The following is a 16,863-nucleotide window of genomic DNA, read 5'->3' as shown; positions in this document are numbered from 1 at the left end:
TTTCATTTTCTCTTGTTAGCATATCTTTATAGTGCTATTTGGCAAGCACAGATTAACTTTCTTCTTCTTCCCAAAGGGTAAGTAACCAGCTTTATGAAACTGTCATTAATGAAGTGCCAAATTCTTTAAAACACACGATAACCAGTTGAATTGATCCTGAAAAGCAAAGGTAAGCCTTAATCAAGTACATCAAGATCTGCAGTGCTAATTTTCATCTCTGTTTAAGTAAAAAGACCAATTATTCAGGTCAACGTATCTCTGAAAAGGCCTTTTACCAGTCCTGTTTCCTCGAGAGGCATTTTTATCTACTTTCTGTCTGTGGAGTTGAGATACAAAAAGCCAAATTCAATTCCTCAGCAAGGCTTCTAGTCTCACTCAAATAGACCAAAACATCTTTTCTGAAGGTCCATGGCAAACCCATGGCACAGCACGGAGCCGAGCCAGAGGGCTATGGTACAACTCCACCAGTCACCCCAACCTTCAAGAGTCAAACTGCATAGTTCAGCCACTACCTTTCTCCTTGCTGTCTTCTATTTCTCCCCTATTTTGAGAGCATCCGGCCTTTTCCATCTGTTCTCATTTGGTTCCTCTCTTTCTTTCATCCCTACAAAAGTTCATACCCTCCAGAGAAAGAGCACCATTTTAATTCAGCAATCACTGCCTTTTCCTTGCTGATGGAAAACAGAACCCAGGAGCTGTGCTGATCCTTATGGTAACAGGTTTTCCCCATGCCCATTGTCGAACTCAGTCAGAAATAAGCCAGTTTTTGAAAAAGATCTGCTTGCTGAAGGTACTCAATGGAGCATTTAAATATCCAGGGGGAGAGGAATAAAAGATACTTTCTTGTTCAGTAACGGTAAGCATTGCTTTTATATTTCAAAGTTCAAACCAAGTGTGTAAAGCAAGCCAGTGCTAGATACAAATGCTGATAAGTCTATAGGGGTAAACAGTGCAGGTCATCAATGGCAAGTACAGACACAGCCACCAGTTACCCACAAAAATCCCCATGAAGCTCGATCATACATTTTTAATTGTTGTGAAATAATGAGATCCTCCTCTACAGCGGGTTCAGCAATTGTACATCTGAACCATGAGCTCTGATGAAGCAGCAAGTAAAACTGGTACTACATCATACTCTTTTTTCCTCTGGGATGTACCCACAAATCTGCTGTACATCCAGACTAGCAAACTCACCAGAAAGATGGACGCACAGAAACTACTTATGAAAAGAGCTGGACTGAAACTAGAAGCAGAGATTAAATTCACCAGAACAACCCTAAATTTGATGCTACTTCACTCACAGGACATTGGACCTAAGAGCAGAAGGTACACCTTGTTCATGCATGTATTTGCAGACTGTAATCCCTATAAAAATACTTCTTGAATGTGCCGAGAAATTCCTATATCCTTTTTGCTTGTACTTTCTGTAGACATACTGACATTTGATTCATACAAGACCAAAGTGCTCTACTAAAATTGCACTTTCTGTAGGTTACTTTTAGAAATAAATAAAATATAATTTTAAAATGTTTGGCCAAACAAGCCAAAGTAAATGCTACATATTCCATGAACTCAAATAATTTATTCCTGGCTCAAAACACCGTCATTTTAAAAAAAGGTTCTGCTTAACATTATTGTAAGTTTCTAAATTGTTCCATAAGAGTTTTCTCTAAGCTTACGAACAAACTCACGAATTTTTGCTAGCCACAGAACACTAATTTAATCTACATTCTCTAATGAGGGTTGATCCGAAGACCATTCATGCAGATGACAAGGACAGTAGTTATGAGCAAATCCTGTAAGTCATCAGGATGCAATATTCCACTCTGAGAATAAGTACCTTCCTTAGTTCATCTTCTGATTAACTGAAATGGCAACAACAAATATTTCTACACATATTCCTTCGTACTTAAATCATCCACTTCATAAAAAAGTTTAAAATCTTCCTGCCAGTGAGCCATGTATCCTTGTGTTACTTTCATAAATATTCCTAGTGAAGTGACAGGAAATATCCTTAAAAGCAAGACCCAGAAGTACCTTATTATTTAACTGAACATCTAAAGGTGCTTTTGTAATGAAGCAATACATTTTCTCTAGCTTTAGACATCTGAGTTAGCACTTCTGAATACAGGGGAATTTTATAAATTTCAGTTCTCCTGCCAAGAGGATATTTCTTGAGCTGACATATCATGTACTTGCTCTGTTACTCTAGTTACTCTAAAAGTGTTTCAGTGTGAAGAGGAAGAGTTTCCTACCTCCTAAAAGATTTGAAATAGAGCCCATAAAGCACATGGAAGAGACAAATCACAAATGTATCCTTAAGTATTGCTATTCAGTTTATATATGGCAGAGCTCTCACGGATTGTATTAGCTCAGCACTGGATCCAGACCACAGACTTATATGCCTATTAAATTATATTTCTTTTTTGATTAGTCTCTCATTTGAGGCAAACCACATTCATTCTTGATAGTTGCAGGTACAATCCTCCTCCTCATTCACTCAGGCCCTGATCTCCAAGATACTGAGCAGCTTCAACTCTCCCTAAGGCAATTGAAAACCACAATCACACGCGAAAGCTCATTTTAGTTGGACTGAAGTCAGCGCAAATTTTACAGCAGACCTCAGGGAAGGCAAGATCAGGGTTCAGTGACCCAACCAGCAATAGCTGAATAAATGTAAGAGATCTGGACTTAACCTCACATTCTTCTCTTACTAAAATCCAAGACATCTCATTAGCACCAATGAGCACATTCCTATATAGTGTCATACACTGGAACTCTCTGACAGTGGGCCTGATCCTGCTATCTTGAGTCATCATGGTATTACCTGTAGAAGTAATCCCATAGAAACCCACAGCAACTTGCACAAGTAAGGGCTGCAGCAATCACACTGTTATAATTAATTCCAAGCATTTTTACTATTTAGAAACTAAACTAGAAAATTAGACTCTGAACATAACAAAGGTTTTGCAAATTAGTTCATTCTACAGCTTACTTTCTTTCCCTCTAAATCAAACTAGAAGCCCACTGTGTGCCTGTCCTTTTTAATTAAATTACTAAGAACAATATCAATGGGTAAGCCATATGAACACTGTGGTGCTCTATATCAAAGCCTTCAAGCTACCACTTTCAGTAGGGCATGACGCACACCTTGCAATTTAAATGTGCAAATTATTAGACAGATTACTACAAAAAGAAATTTTTTCCCGTTCGTTTTCAGCATTCAGAAAAGGCTATCGCATCGAAGTTTTCAGCTCAGAAAGACGTAATTTTCCTTTCCTTTCCAAATCTGTAACATTTTCTCATGGTAATTATTTTTTTTAAATAATTACAATAATCTCATAAGCATTGGCTTATTTTGTTATTTTCATTTACATGTAAATACCTCTGGGATTACTTCTTTGAGAAGAGCACTAAATGTTGTTTGCTTGGTTTTCATTCTGAGTCTTTAAGTAGAAGGTTTATTTCAAGTTATTTGGCTGTTTTTATTCTGTAATCACACCATTTCTGCTATCTAGGGACAATCAGAAAGACTGGGTGATAACCTGCAGCCTGAATCACTTTGACATTTTCTCACAGGCACTCTAAAATCTTCTAATTTTTGAAGGCAGAAGCCAAAAAGGAAAGAATTCTCATTGGCACATCTGAGGCATTTTCCAAATTTTTGGCGAGGGAAATTCTGGATGTGTAGCTCACCAGAAAGCCGATAGAAGAGCCCACGGTTCCCACAGACACCGAGTACTCAGCACCCGGTTGTTACAAGCGATCCTGACATTTCTGTCCGGGCTTTAAGGTCGCTGCCGTGCACCGCTCGGGGCGCCGGGACGGCAGCGGTACCTCCGACCGCCAGTCCCCGCGCGGGGCCGGGGGGCAACACATCCCCCGCCACGGCTGCGCCCCGGAGGGCGGTATTTGCGCACCGGAGGGCGGCATGTGCCCCCCGGGGAAGCCCCAGCGCCACCCGCTACGGTCCCGCCCGGTGCCTCGCCGTGCAGCGGGGGCGACACAGCTCACCTGGGCGCAGCAGGCACCGCCGCTGCCCCCGCAGCTGCCATTTGTTGCTTGCGTTCGGAGGGAGATGCCCCCTCCTCCCCATCGCAGCTGCAGCCGCCTGATCCGTAGCAACTGGTCTTGCTAGATCTCAAAGTGGAAAAATCCTACGGCAACACACACGGCGTCTTCCCAGCCCTCCCCACCTCCACCGACCCCTTCCCCGCCAGCCCCGCTTCGCGCTTCGGCCGCCGCCCGCACACTGAACGGCGCGACCGACCTCCGGCAGCGCGCCCCGCACACGGCCGGGGGGCAGCGGTCAGGAGCCCTGGGAGCGGAGATATATGGGGGGGACGCTTTACTTTTCTCTCCCCTTTCTGATGCCGCTCCGGTACGGGACCGGGGGCCAGAGGTCTCAAATCCCTCGTTTGCTCCCAAGCGAGGGGGTGTCAGCCCCCTTCCCGCAGCCTCCGCCTCTTGATTCCCTCCCCATCCCCCGCTGCCTCGGCGGAGCTCCGACCCCGTCAGCCCCCAGCACTCACAGGCACCCGAGGTTCGCCAGCACGGGCAGGGGGAGAGAGTATCTCCGCTGGCCCTCGCCGATCAGTGCCAGGGAAGGCGGCACGGCACGGCACGGCGGTAGCCCCTCGGAGGCAGCACCGCTGCTTGCCTCCCCCCCCGCTCCCTTCCCGTCGAGTTTCCTCCCGGCGCTGCCGTCCCCCCAGCACGGCCGCGGGGCCCCGCAACTCACATCGCGGCGCGGCGCCTTCCCGCAAAACTTCCCGGCTACTGCCCCCGGCTGCTCCGCCCGGCTCCGCTCCGCTCGGCGCAACAGGCAGCGCAGCCTCACCTGGCGCGGGGCCGCCGCGCCATGGGAGCGACGGGCGGAGCCTGAGGGCGGCGCGGCCGGGGCGGCGGGGCCCGGGCACGGCCACCGCCCGCCCTGCCCTGCTGCCTCCGCCGGGCGGCTGTGCTGCCGCGCCGCCGCTCCCTCCTGCCCCTCCGCTGCGGCTGCGGGTACGGAGGCAGGCGGGCAGGGAGGGAGGAGAGAGCGGGGCGGGGAGGGAGCGAAGGAAGAGACCTCCCTCTCGCTCCCACGGCACAGCGGGGAGGTGCTGGCCGGGGCGGGTGATGCTGCCCGTCCCTCACTGGGGCTGACGGTGGCTCTCGCCCTCCAGCTCCGCGGGCAGAGTCGGGGCCGCCCGGTGGAGGCCAGTGCGCGGGCACAAGCGCTCTCTCCCGCGGGGTGCCGAGGGGCAGAGAGCCCTGCCTGCCGGGAGCACCGCAGCGGGCGCGGGGTGCCTTAAAGAGGGTGCTTCTGCTCCCCCCAGTGCCCGCCAGGTTCCCCAGCAAAATACGAATAAGGTTAATTGTTTTGGCAATCTGAATGAACAGCTGTCATTGCCAATGTATAATACTTGATTCGGCGGACATGTGTATTGTAGCATAGTTCACCTACAATAGGTGAACTTACCTGCGCCGAACCTCACCGACTGTTTGCGTTGATCCAGTTATTCAGACCCTGCTTTGGGTTTACCACGGTTCTTGCCGAGGCGACTCAGTTCTCTGAGAGGTGCCTCTGTGAAATGTGCTGTGTTGCAGCAGTTGCGTGGACTGTCAAAACACAGACTTGAAGGAACATCACCAGCTGGTTCCCTCTCACTCAAACGTGCATTCTCTGTTGTGCATTTTTCTACTCTGGCTCTGCAAAGTAAACTTTCTATGCATGTCATGCGGCAAAGAATTTTGTTGCCTATCTCCAGGTGAAAGCACCCGGGTAGATGGGTTTTAGAAAGATCCGTTTTTGCTTGGTAGCTGGTTTACTTTAAGGTGAAAGCTGCCTAAGATGCTGCATGGAACAGAAAATTAATTGGCTTGGATTTCCTCTTTTTTGTTGTTGTTGTTATTTTTTTGGTTGGTTGGTTTTTGGTTGGGATTTTTTGGGGGTTGTTTGGGGGTTTTTTGCCTCTAACTATACAAAGTGGTTTATCTCCATATAGGCCATTGTTAAAAAGAAACTGCTAAGTCAGAAGGACCTGTACTATGGCCACATACAGGTGGTCTTTCGAACTGGGGGGGAGGAAAACTTGAAACTAATACATTGCTAAATACCATTTTCCATCTGTGAGTCTCTAAACAAGTAAATGTTTACCTCCCTGAGTAATATGTCTGAATGATATTAGCAAGATAATGCAGGAACAGGCCTTTGTATTATGTCAAAACCTGCTCTTTTTGCTCCAAAGAATTATTGCAAATTGATTTATGAACACTTTCATCTGTGCCTGTCGTTTTACATTCTTATTAGTGTAAGAGGAAATAAAAAATGCAAAGAAACTTGATAAAAATCACTTTCGTCAGTTCCTTACACATTTCTCTCACTGACTGACTCGACCCAGCTTTGAAGACATAATCGGTTAAAAAATAAAAGCATAGTACATGAGCATGCATTTCTGCATGCAGTGTGTTGGATTGTGTCACAAAGCCAGTGAAGACAGACAGAAGAAGCCATGACTGGACTACCAGCCTTGTATTATTTGCAATGCGAAACAATTTTCAGGCTTTGTGAACTTTACTCCTTTAGCCAAAACTGACTCGGATTCATTTTAAGGCAGTAGGAAAGTATTAATCATTGCTGAGAACCCAAATCCAAAATCTAATGTGCAGGAGCCCTTTCTTAAAATTCGGTTTGTGCTCATATTTATACTGTTCAGTATATAGGTATCTGAGAACTGGGTATAGCACCCAGAATGGATGCATTTGGTTGCTCATCCCTGCAATACACTATATGACAAGCATTGCAAACCTCCTTGGAACAACTTACTACTCTTAAGTATTTTTAATGAAAAAAAAATTAGCAGATCTGCTTTTCATTTGGCTCAACAGTAAAAAAAACCCAAACAAACAGAACAACAATAACAACAACCAAACAAGCAAATAGGAGATTAAATAAAAATGTGGTAATTTCCCTTTAAAATTGAACCTCTAGTTGTAGTTTGCGGAATGAACATAGTTAACATAGTTAACTATCACAGCAATAAGAGACAACTGATCTTAGGTTGCATATCTTAATTTACCGCATTAGCCATGATGTTATTCATCGTCTTGATTTGAGTGTGATTGTTTGTGTCAAGGGAAAAAGAACCTCACAAAAAGATAGAAATACTTATTGTTGTTGTTGAAATTGCACCTTATAAAAAGTTTTTTGACCAGCTGCACATGAGTAACTGGTTTGCAGGCTTGTATTCAAAGACTCACTCCTGAGAGCAGCTAAGCATCTACAGGTTCAGTTGAAATTAATGGGTGTTCAGTATATCTCTGAAACAGACAAAGTGCTTTTTCTGGAGGAAAATTACTGTAAAGGGATGCACAGCTACTTGCTGTTAAAAATGTCACAGATTTTTAAGAACTGAAATACTGCTGATGTTATGATTGTTGTGTGCAGTAGAAAGACTGTATTATTATTCTAGGTGGAAGAATCTTAGGTCCTAGAACAAACCAACTAGCAGATTCGCTGACTAGCTTACTGGCGTCCCATGTCCATTTTACATAAGTAGAAGTGAAAGGATTAGTCCTCTGTTAGGAAGGAGTATGAGTTTAAAGGATAAGTAGAAGGTAATTTGATTGCCCCCAGATAAGAAAGAAAATGCTAATACTTGCTGACTTCTACACATAGTTATTAAAATTAGGGAGCATAAAATAACAGGGGATACCAGATGGTTCTTCAGTTTCTCTCATAAAATAATTTTGATAAGTGTTTATAAATATTTAGGACCCAGTAGTACCAACCTTTACACTAATATTTTTTTCCTAATGCCAAAAACTCTACATAATTCAGTGAGAGTTTGTGAGTAAGGATTATTCATACTAATAAGATTTTACAGGTTTAGATCCTTAAAATTTATAAACATTAACAAAATATTTCAATTGCTAAATTAAAGAATCATCTGGTACTCTCTATTCCTTTAGGCTTCCCAGATATTTATAGCTTTGTACAAAAATCAGCGAAGAATGCCACTTCTTTCACTGCTGAGATAAATTGAGTGACCTCCTCTTAATCCATTGACTAATATTCGTTTTACTAGACGATCAATTCTCTTCATAGACAACAATGGTATGCAATTAATATTCTAGATGTAGGTACATTAAAAAACTAAATCTCGCAACGGTCTTACTTCTAGTGGCACGTGCTTAGGAGTTTAGAGGGAATATTGTATTCATGGGCCAGAATGTGATTTTTATGTAGAGAACAGTGCAAAGACATGTCAGCAGCGCATTCTTCTTGGGATTACTCCATACTCCAAGGAAGGACACATGCAAATCTCAGAGCAGTAGTCTGTGTTGAGCCACAAGAAAAGCAAAAAGCATTAAGTTTTTCATCCTGGGAATAATAAAAGCAGCACAAACCGCAGTGTTCACACTACAGCCACATTCCTAAATTGGATACCTGATTCTGCTCTCTCTCTAGGCTGGATGGTACCAGCAGTCTTTATGCTCCTCTCAGCCCATACATACTGCTACTGCATGTAAAGGTGATGAGATTTTGCCCTGAGAAGATTAATAATAAATAAAAGTCATCTTTGGGGAGGGCTAGTACAAATCCTTTGTGTCTCCTAATCTTGCTTAAGCCCCGTGCTGGCAATGCACAGACCATCTTGATTTATAAACACTGCTACTCTCACAAGGCTTTGAGGACTGGGCATTAAACACTCTCTTCAAGAAGCACCACTAGTTTCTGTGTTCCTGTATTTGGCAGATTCTGTCATTTTGAAAGCTCTGTCTGATCTTGCACGTAGTCCCTTTTCTACGTAGCAAAGAGATGAACTGAATTATAGAGGAGAATTTCTGTTTTAAATAACAGAAGGTCCTTATACTGTCAGTAATTCATTAACTCTTAGAGAGAGAAACAGTGGTTGTAAATAAGCTCAACTAGTTCAGCTCATACTCCACCTAGCTCTGATTTAGAGAACAATATAAGTAGGGAAGTATATTTTTCTATATGCCATCCGTTACTGGAAACTAGTGTTTTAGTCTTCTCACAAAATAGCATGCATCTCTGGGATACTTAAGTACTGGAAAAAGAACCAGAGAATAAATATATTTAATCCTGGTCAAAACTGGTTAGTGCAAGTTAGGTCTCGTAAGATATACTTGTTGTGGAATTTTTGGTTATTTCGAAGATTTATGTAAAAGATTACAGGTCTGCATGAGAAAAGCAGATGCATTGATAGAACGTACTTGGACTTCTGCAAAGCAGTTAGCTTAATACCACATGACATTCTGATTTCAAGTCTTGCATTACATGGAATTAACAGGTCACCTATTGTGAGGATTAAGAAGTGTCTCACTGACAAATTTCAAAATGTAGCCTTTTAATGGGGAGATTTCATTCAATATGGGGAGTTTTCCCAGCAGAATCAGAAACAGTCTTCACCTAATACTGTTTTATATTATTTTCAGCAATCCAGGCCATGAGATAAGATCTTTGCTTTAAAGGCTTACATATGGCACAATTTTAGCATGGTAAATAAAGAAGATATATTACTTCTGCAGTGATTTGATTTGCCTGAATGATCACTGTCCAACAAGCAGCACACTAAATCCATTTTACTACAGTCCAAAACTGTAGGAATGCACACTGTGTCAGAGAGCAGAGACTCATGGAATGATAAAAAGTCATTACCCTAATCATCCCTAACATGAGGTCTCAGTACATTGCTATGGAAAGGACTCAGCACAGTCCTTGCGTGTTTCCAAAATATCAAGCACAGTTCTGGTGCCTGCACTTTAAAGAAGATGAGAAAATATTGGAGAAAATCCAAATATTTTGCATGTCTAGTACAAGTCTTGAGATGGGAGGCTTAAATAGCTGGACATATTCCACTTAAAAGCTTGAGAGGACACACGGAATAGTTAACAGCGGTGAGCTCTTCCACTTTTGCTGACAAAAGCATAACTAAATCCAGTGACTGGAAGTTTAAGGTTAGATGTAATCAACCTTGAAATCATATGCAATTTCCTAGCAGTAAAGGTAATTAAACTCTGGAAGAGCTTATGAAGGGAGGTGGTGCACTCACCATTGCTCTGTCTTGTCCTGGAAAATGGCTGTCTTTCCTAGATACAGCTTTACTTCAGCCTCTGGGAGAACTTCTAATGCACAGAGCAGACTCAGGGAGAGAAGGAGGGTCACATCAGGCTAGATCCCCTGGTGATCCCTCTAGCCTTGCATCCATTAGAACAATGCGACTGTGCAACAACTTCCATTATGGCTGAAACAGGATGGCTTGAATTGCACCTTGTACACTCAGACATTTTCAGGTTGGCATTAGGGTAATAAGTATAATCAAATCCCATACTTGAGAGCTCCAGTTGGCTGCCTACAGCAGAGAGGAAGAATCTCTTCTCCACTCCTCTGAGAGATATTTGGCCTCATATATTCTGCAGCAGAACTTTTTCTCTTCCCTTGAACCTATTATTTGTCTTGCTGTAACCAGGAAGAGAGCAAAGCAATACAAAACATTATTTTAGACATCTGATGCTTGAGTTTGAATTAAGCCCAGGCCATGAACAGTAGAGATTTTAATAGCTCAGATTAGCAAGGATGCCAGTATTTTGCATGGATTTTTTCTGTGATTGTCTGTGCATGTCATGCCTAGTCAGCTCTCAAGTATTGGAGGTACTCAGGTACTCCTTTAGACACATAGCAATTTGGTTTCTTTAAGGACTAAAATACTGTGGGCTAATGAAAGGAGTTGTCTCAGCCTTGATGTACATGTACAAAATTTAATAGCCACCTATGTGCAGAACAGACTAGATGTTCTGATGATCTCTCTTGGCCTTAAATTTGTGAGGAAATATAAAACTTGTACATAACAACAGCCTCTACTTTTCAAGGAGTCCCAGGAATGCACATGGTTACACTATGAGTCACAAGCACCAAACAGTCTCCAGTACCACTGGTCAGAGAGAGACAAACTCACTGAGAATTCAAAAACCAAGCATCTCCCACCAAAATTTAAAAATATGCCTGCACAAAATATTGCCAATTTCTTGCAAGTCTTTGTCTTGCATGCATCAGAAGAACTTCTCAGAGGTATCTGCCTTTAGTAGAAGAGAACTAGCCTCCCAGCTTCTGCCATCAGTAGTCCCTTCCTGCCAGAACTACTGGAGAGAAAGACAGCTTGGTCATGGAAAAGCAGCTTTCTGCAGACTTCCAGTCCTAACCTATGAGGTGTTCAATCTTCATGACAGGTGAGGGCGCTCAGTATGCCTGCATGAGAACTTGGATATTTAGTACCTTCTCTGGCAAAACGTTTATAAACACACCATTGTGTTTTGGTGTAGTTGCAAGATGCAAGTGGCTCCATCCAGGAAAACCATTACCGAATAAATGTAAATTAGCTGTTTTTCTGTGTAGACTGACATAATTAGAGATAACTTATTATTAACCTCTTACATAGAGAGTTATGGATTTCACTCAGACTGGTGAAACAAGATAGAGAACACATGTACATGTATCATGTACATGTATCATACTAGTATAGACATCTATACAAGTTAATGCCTCTGAATAATGTACTTATAAAAAAAGTGTTATATTAATCGCTAATAAGTGTGATGAATAGTGTGACACTGCAAAATATTTATAAACAAACAGAACCACCATGGTATTACAGATCCCCAAAACATTTCCATCTGGAAGCCTACAAAATCACAGGAGATATAGCTTCATATACTGCTTATCATCACAGAAAGTGAATAATTTTATTGCTGCAGAGTAGGAGAAAAGGACACATTATAGCCTCAGCTCATCAAGATATTTGTCTCAAATTTATCACAGGTTTCTCTTAAACTACAGTTTTATTTAAGAAATGAGCTTATGTCTTTTAGTATATGGACAGACTGCAAATGATGTTTTCCAAGCAAATCCTCTATTGCATAATCTTTGCTGTCATTTTTAATAGCCAGAAGGAAAAAAGAAGTTTCCATAAACAATCATTGTTTATGATGGGACATTTAAGAAACAACCAGCACCATCACAGAATCAGTTTTCAGGGTGTCTGGACAGAAAATGAAAAACTTTGGAGGATTTATTATCTTCCTAAAACAGAAAAAAAAGATTTTTAAAAGGTAGTCCGGCAACAACTAACAATAACATAACAGGTATTCATTTCAGCCATCTGAGACATGCAGATTTGAGACATTGTTTAGAAGATATTTCTTACCTTATGTAGAATAACATGATAACTTATAAAACTTGATTGCTCTGGAAGAATTCCCATGGTACCAAGGATCTGCTATCTTGAGTCTTTTAGAATAATCAGCTTGATTGATTGATTTCAGGTTCAATTTTTTAAATTGTGTCTATTATTGTTATGTAGAAAACTGTTGTCTGAATTCACTGGGATATTGTGCGTATTTACTGAATCTGCATTTTTGCCATACATTTTCATGGTATTTTACATTAATAGGAACAGAAGTATGAAGTGCCCCAAAGAAACTGCCACCCTAAGATCCTAATCCTGCAGGTGTTTACATATCTACTCAATATTATGCACCAAGAGTACTGACATTGACTTCAACTGAGCCTTTTAAAGGTTTTAAAGTAAACTGTGTGTCTAAGTCTTTTGTTGAGTGACACTTTTAACAATACCTACAGGCACATCGAGAGAACAAAATATATAGGTTAAATGATACCTCATGCTTAGGCACCTAGATAAAATGAGAAGGTATATGCAATTTACTTTCAAGGTAAATCTTACTCACAAGATGAAAAGTGCTACATAGAAGCAGTTATTACTATAAGATCTCTATTGTTTTTCTGCAGCCAGTTTGTTGGGAAAAAAAAAGTACTTTTATCTTCCCTGAAATTGTCTCTCAAGACAAATATGTTATGGGGTAACAACAGGTGTGCTATGTTATAGAAAAATATGTTATGGTGTAATAGCAGGTATTACAGGGAAAATTACATTATCTGTAACAACATATATATGGATGTTCTATGTATGAAGATTTTCTTCTGTTCTCAGCTATCAGACATCCCTTGTTACTACTCTTGGTTGTGGAACATCAGAGAGGACCAAGATTGAAATCCTAAGAAGATGTGCACTTTCCCCAGCCCCTGAATGAATTAAACTCTGAAAAGAAGCTGATGGAGATTTAACACAGTTTGTGATTCTTATAATTACTTTCACTTTTCACCAGTCTCTGTTTTTTGAGAATTCCACAGAAGACAGTCCAGTGTGCACCCCCCACTGAATTAAGTTTTGCCAGTACAAATGGGATGGAGAAGCACCAAAAAAGAACCAGAGCTCAGGAGCAAATGACAAGCATGAACACTGTCTTTCTGTTTTTTAGGAAGTGGGATAAGCATGACTTTCTGCAAAGAAGCCAACTAGGGGATTTTTTGTTACAGGGCACCAATTTTAGGCAAATCACCAAAGCTGAAGTTACTGACTCCTGATAGATAACATAGAGATCCAGAAGAAAAATGGTAAAACAAAAGTTCAATATTTGAAGCATAAGTGCTCATTTCTTCGGGCTGTCAATAAGATCAGACATATCTGCTCTTGTTTAACTAGTCAAGTACACAAATCCTGACTAGCCCTCTATTGTGTTGAAAGGCACTAAAGGCTGCCATCCAGACTGTTTAACTCAAATAAACATTAGATCCCACTTAAAATCAGTGGTCTGCCAAGAATTCTTTCAGACTCAGTGAAGTATCTGAAGGTGTTAGTCATACTGATCATTAGTCAGAGGGGAATAATTGCCCCAGACGCCCAACAGGCCAGAGAAAATGCCCCATGGTAGCAGGGTTTTCTGGTTGAAGGGAATGAGTTTTCTCCCTCTCTGAAAAACAGCTGGAGCTTAGAGCCTCTTTATTTTCCTACCATATTTTTAAGGGAGTCAATTATCCTGTGGCATATTCATTTAAATTAATTTAAATTGTAAATAAATAAACAGGATTAGACCAAGGATTTGGCCTGACTCTTGTCAGCTTGGGATAAACAGTGAGACAAGGTCCCCAAATACTACTACTGTCAGCTAACAACTTGGTTCACGAAGAGAACAGTCTTGTGATGATAGTCATATTAAAAGTGCCTAAAATCATTAGAATTAATTTTAAAGTGGTCTCTAGGAAGCAGCTGGACAGGGACTTAAAGGAAGATAATGAGAGAGAGAGAGAGGGAGAAGTGAGAACATTGAAATGGACTGGTTAATAAAATATAAATGCAGACAAAGCTTTGCAGCTGGGGTTCTACACTAGCATTTAAAAATAGCCGTACATATTATTCTGTTGCTGAACCTATATCACTTTAAGTCTTTTGGAAACATATTAAAGTTACTTGAAGAGGGACCATTTTCAAAAGCTCCCTGGAGTTATGAATGATAATTAAAAAGAATTTCATTGTAAATCCTTCTGTCTAGTTCAACAGTATTATCTGCTTACAGACAACTCTCAGAGGGCAAAGTCACAGCCTTCATCTTGCAAAATTATTGTCCAGTGATGATGCATTTTCTTGGGCTTACAGTAACATCAAATCTTATATATGGATGTTACACTGTCAGGACAAAATCATCAACTACATCATTGTTTTTACTAATGAGGCATTTCTGATATAGCATTATTCATCTAAAATCAAGGACTGACCCATTTCAAAAGTCAAGGAGAACAGGGAAGAGTCAGCTGTACTTCAATTTTCCATTTTAGGACAAATATTCTGTAGATCATACAGAAGCATTATGAAAATATATGTAAAGATGAATTTGAGGGAGATGAGTGGTTGGAAACATTTAGATGGAAAGATCTCTGTGTATATATGAGTTCAGAAAATCATGATCTCGGAAATAAGATGATTCAGTAAAAAAGCAGGGTGGAAAGAAATTCTTTAATTAGTCTGGAACAGGATACTGAAAAAAAAACCAAAACAAAACTAAAAGAGAACTGAATTTGAAGTTCTTATTAGTCATCAGTGAGTCAAGACATGTATCTGTATCTGACCTACAAAGAAACAGATTCTTTAAGCAGCATACTGTTGTTCCCCGTTGGGCATGCTAAACTGTGCTGCATTTTAGAACAGCATCTGCCCTGATGCAGAGGCAGGCCTGTGCAATTTTCTTCCATTTAAGCCTTCAAGACAGAACTGAAGTGAGATCTTTATCTTTTCTTCACTCTTAAGTCAAGTACTGATTTACATCCTCTTCCTTGTTTCCTGTCCCTTATGTTTACACACAAGAAGAGGTTGGGCAGCACTTCCTAAACGCACTGAGGAATCTCCTCATAGAGAGGTTGTGTGTGCAAATATTGTGCATGCTTTTGAGAGTGAGTCAAAATATGGCCCCTGTTACCACAGAACAGTAATGAAACAACATGTTTATTCTTATGAGGGGTGCATAGGCTCTTCCATGTTTCTTACAGTTTGGTTTGAATTGTTGTTTGCATTATGAGCCTATTAGTTCAGGGGTTTAAAAGGGCCAAGCAGCTCTGCTTCAGGCTACTATTTGGCACACAACACCACCAGTACAAGAGTAATAGTTTATTTCGACAGTTTAATAAAATTCAATAGCTCAACTGTTGCCCAGCTCAAAGACAAGCAAAAATGCATGTGGAGGTTTTTGGATTTTAGAAACTGTACTCAGACTGCACAAGGCATCTTTGCCTTTAAAGCTAACTACACAAAAAGATGAGAGTTCCTAATTTGAGGTAATTGCCTTGCCAAATTAGGCAAGAAACTTATTACAATATTGGCTGACATACTAGTAGGTAAAAATGATGTTCAGAGATAGCACAGTAAACAGTTGAAATTCAATGGAATTTGGTTTTAAATATCTACTGATGACTTAATAACAACCTGAGTCATCTGATATGGTAGGGTAAAACGATGAATTGAAGCCTGTGCTCCTTTGTAAGGTGTTTTGAGATGTGTCAAAGAACGTTTCACATCTAAGTACACGTAATTATTATTTGTGGAGGTCAATAAAAGCTAAGTCGGTCCTAGAAACTGTAATGGTTTATTTGTACAAAAACTGGTATTTTATGGGTCTAGGGTACTACATGTTTGTGGGAGGGTTTACAGATTCATCAGGGGGTCGGCCTATTACAATTGGGGGTTTTACAGAGATGAGGTAAAGGGGAAAACCCAGGTTTACAAATTTTGGGGTCTTAACACTTACACCATAGGGGAAAACCCACTTTATCTTAGGGGAATTACGTGGGGGAAACAGGTAACACAAAAGGAGAGATAAAACACAATAGGTCTTCAGCAGATGCTTGATAACATCAGGGTATGGTCTCTCTGGCTTGGGCAGGGCATTCCACACCGGTGATGTCCCATTTGCTTCTTAAACTGAGTTTTTTTCCCCAACTCTGGTAGCCCACGGCCTTTTGCTGAGACCACTCAAATTCCTTTCTGCAGATATATGAATTTGGGATCCAACAATTATTGTTTAATAAATGTATAATTCACTTAGAAACTAAACATTTTTGGTCATGACAGATCTAAATCTTCCAAAGTACTGATTGAGTCTAAAATTATTTCAAGAAAGATGATTTTGAAAACTGTTGCAACATATATATAAGAAACATTATACGAAGCAAGCATAAACTTGACTAGAAATGCATTTTCCTTTCTTTCTTTTCTTTTCTCTTTTTTCTTCTTTTCTTTTCTTTTCTTTTCTTTTCTTTTCTTTTCTTTTCTTTTCTTTTCTTTTCTTTTCTTTTCTTTTCTTTTCTTTTCTTTTCTTTTCTTTTCTTTTCTTTTCTTTTCTTTTCTTTTCCTGTGACAGTTATTCCCTATGTTTTCAGAGAATGAAGTACATTGGGAGGTATAACGCTAAAAGCCTTGCAATTGAAAATTTTAATTTAGAGGCTTTGAA

General features: G+C 40.8%; 1 protein-coding gene across 2 annotated transcripts in view; it reads right to left on the bottom strand.

Moving 5' to 3' along the window:
* The window catches only part of LRRC3B (leucine rich repeat containing 3B), a 46,614-nt gene extending 41,767 nt beyond the window's left edge, over positions 1-4,847 (bottom strand). The window contains exon 1 of one of the 2 annotated variants that reach the window (XM_027675419.1): positions 4,742-4,847. The gene's annotated coding sequence lies outside the window, so the exon portion shown is untranslated. Of the gene's footprint in view, positions 1-4,014; positions 4,112-4,741 lie in introns of those variants that run through there. The other variant, XM_027675420.1, reaches the window with a different exon arrangement.
* Between the last annotated feature and the right edge of the window lie 12,016 nt (positions 4,848-16,863).

Source organism: Neopelma chrysocephalum, unplaced genomic scaffold (assembly GCF_003984885.1).
Source record: "Neopelma chrysocephalum unplaced genomic scaffold, ASM398488v2 Primary Assembly neopelma1_26, whole genome shotgun sequence".
NCBI lineage: Eukaryota > Metazoa > Chordata > Aves > Passeriformes > Pipridae > Neopelma > Neopelma chrysocephalum.
Note: the sequence above shows the minus strand (reverse complement) of the source record. Positions and strands in the feature narration are given on the sequence as shown.